Here is a 3,292-nt window from a genome sequence, read left to right on the forward strand (position 1 = left end):
TCTCTCTCTCTTTCACTCTCATTGTTGACTCCAGCTCCAGACTATGCACATGTCAGGACCAATGCAGGATCTCCAGACCCTTGATATTCTCTCTTGTGTCTCTCTCTTCTCTGCCTTTATTTTTCTCCTGTCTCACTCTGCCTGGGCACAGCATGGCTGTCCTCTTCTACTCCATCCTCAGCCCTGAAGTTTGCAGTGGGAGTGGGGAGCTTGTGGCCGAGTGCCATGGCTTTGGAGCCAGCACCTTTGAGAAGGTCCTTGGGAGGTGCTGAGAGATGATTGAAGGGCACTGAGGAAAAGTGAGGGCCCCTTAGTCACCACTTGTGAAACTCTCTTATAAAAATTTCAAGATTCCTAGCTATGAGCTTTTGACGGTAAAGTTTGAGGTGGCTGCTGGAGTGAAGGTCACTCTTGTTGAAAGCACAGGAATTCCTTACATTTGACTGAGGTTTTTGTTCAGCCTGATGAGAATTCACAACCAAAAGTCACACCTTGTACTGACAGATTGTGGCAGTGAAGATTAATCCTGTCTTTACCACATAAAACCTGAAGCCAGTCAGATGCCTCTTTAGTAAATCATGTGGGTGTGTGACAGCAAAAGCTGAGTCTCTTCCTGGTGCGTCCTAGTGGAAATTGAGACCTAGACAAAACAGACCAGACCTCTCCCTCTTTTGGGGAACCCTTTGATAGAGCGGCTGAAGGGAATGTCTTTCTCCCACAACTTGGAGAAGCACTTGCTAAGTCTTAAGATGTGAAAGTAGGAATGATATAGCGAAAGTATCTACCTGCAGTACTTCCTGGTTTCAATGCTCTTTTCAGTTAAGTTGTGTTTTCAAGCATGGCCAGTTCAGAAATGCTGCTTTTTCAGAATGGGAGAGAAACCTGATCTAGATCCATAGATATATGGACATAGATGAATGAGTTCTTTTCTTATTGTTGCAGAAACGGCCTCTGGCTTCTGACTTTAGCGGTCCTGTGATGAGCAAGAAGCGGAGAATTGCTTACCAGCTCAGTTACAACCAGCCAGCAGCTGATGGCCACTTCTCTTCCTCGCTGCTGCCTTCCACATCCACTTCCACTTTGAACATGTCTCCAAGTGTTGGCTCCGTTTCCCCCTGCACCTCTGAGGTGCAAGAAAATGACAAATTTCAGAGTTCTAGCACCCCAGAGCCTTCTGGGCTGCAGAAGGAGATCCCCAATTCTAATGGAAAGGAAAACCAACTGGGGAGGCTGAAGCAGTTCTGTCCCTCGGAATTCGATGAAGGTATTAATGTGCTGCCTTTCCTAAGTCCGGGGTGGATAACCATGGTGTAAAGATTTGGTTATTAAGAGAAGCTTCTGCCCAAATTCAGATGCAAGTGCAGCCCTTTTGCAGCATCTATAGTAAAAATGTTATTTAAGAGTAAATGCAAACTAGGGAGATAAAAAGAAATTAGGGAAGAGGGGCAGGGTGGGGGGAAGAGAGAGACATTAAATAGGAAGATATCAGTACCACCAGGATTCTGTGTTGTCCAGTTGGTCCTTCTTCACTCTGGTCTTCTTGATGGTGGGGGTTACCACACTGCTCTGGAAGTACCAGCTTTATACTGGATCCACAGGGTGCTCACAGATGTTTCCACATCTTGGGCTAGAAGTGATGGAAGCATTCATTCTCCTACCCACAGTCTCTCCAGTGGAATGTTTGTCTGGTGTCCTAATTGCAAACCTTCAGCACTGTTAGGCCAAGGCTTGGTGCTTTCCTTCATGCCATCTGTGCTTCTCTCAAATTCCTCTTCTGCTGCCTTATCTCTTATGGGAACGTGCTTCTTTGACAATGTTCTCAAGTAGATAATTGTTCTTGCACCTTGTGAAAAGGCAGCTTTGAAGGCTGCATACATGAAGGCACTGCTCTACATTTCTGCTCTACCATTATTCCTTGCTTTATGGTCATGAAAAACCAAGACTGTTTTTTCTGCCATTCCATTCCATTGTAACTCTTGGTTTAAAAGACAGCAACAGCAAAGGCCAGAATCTGTGCTGCTGCAACCTTATCTAAAACTATCTTAATTTTTAGAAATTCTCCCTCAGTAGTGCAAAACCAATCAAGAAAAACAAAGAAATGTCAAATAGATTGCTGTTGGGAGAACCTGGTTAAAAGGAAGAGCCAGGCAATGGATATTTTTTCTTTTCATTTGATTTCTAGTAAACACACAGTTGACTCAGTTGACTGAGGCACCACTTTTTCCATCAGCAGCTTTTCAAGTCTGCATGCAGGAGATAGAAACCTATCACCCATTTCCTGCACACTAGTTTACTGAAACATGTAAGCATCTCAATGATTTCATCATTGTTTGTTGAACTCAGCCTTTTCATGGAAACTCCATGGAAGCTACAAAACCTGGTTTGTGGTTCCCTAGAGTTGTAGTTTGAAGTGGCCTGGGAGCTCCTCTCCATCCTAGCTGCAGAATTTCTTTCTTCAAAAGCTCTAGAAGTGGTACAGACTGAAAACAGCATTGAAAAGCTATCTAGAATATCCACAAGGAGCACTTGATTTGTCATCAGAGGGACACACCCAGTAGGGCAGAGTTCTGTTGCTTTGTTAAATCTATGTCTTTTTCCTTTTGGGAGGTTGAACTTGCAAATGACTATGTTTTTTTAGCCTGGAGGCATGTCTACTATTGCAAGTGGTGCTCTACTTGTAGAGACAGGTGCCTTGAGATGGTGTTTGCACATTTCTTCTGCACATATACATGGTAGCTGCAAACCTTGGGATGTCTTTGGAAAGATTCTTGTTTGAGTCTCTAAAGATGTGAGCATTGCTCTTCAGAAGCCACTTAGAAAATTCTGCCCAGCTGCTGTTGGAAAAATCTGTACTGTGTTTCAAGTTGGGGCTTAGGCTGAAGCTTTTGTGTGGACTGAGCCATGAGAGCAAATGCACTTTTGGAAATGAAACGCCCACCCCAAAGCTTACCAGTTGTATTGAACATACTGTGACTATTGCTATTTCTGTCCAGTTTTATTACCCCTTTGACACTTCTGTTTATACTTCTGCTACACCATGTAGTAACACAGAACCTGTAGAACAAAGTGGCCATCCTCTTTCTAAACCCTGGGACTGGCTACTGTGCAGAAGGTCACATGTGCCCTCCTATGATGAAATTTTGTAGCTTTTTTGGAGTCATTTGCTCTGAGAAGGAAGCTCTAAAAGGAGTTGTTCAAGCCCATACGGTGGGTGTTTTTTGGATATCTAAAGACCTTATAATTAAGATCCTGCTTTTCTGCAGGAGAAAGAGAAGATACTTCCATTGCCTCT

Source organism: Pseudopodoces humilis, chromosome 4, assembly GCF_049639895.1.
Source record: "Pseudopodoces humilis isolate 2021_Gansu_Grassland_sample_001 chromosome 4, ASM4963989v1, whole genome shotgun sequence".
In the NCBI taxonomy this organism is placed as follows: domain Eukaryota; kingdom Metazoa; phylum Chordata; class Aves; order Passeriformes; family Paridae; genus Pseudopodoces; species Pseudopodoces humilis.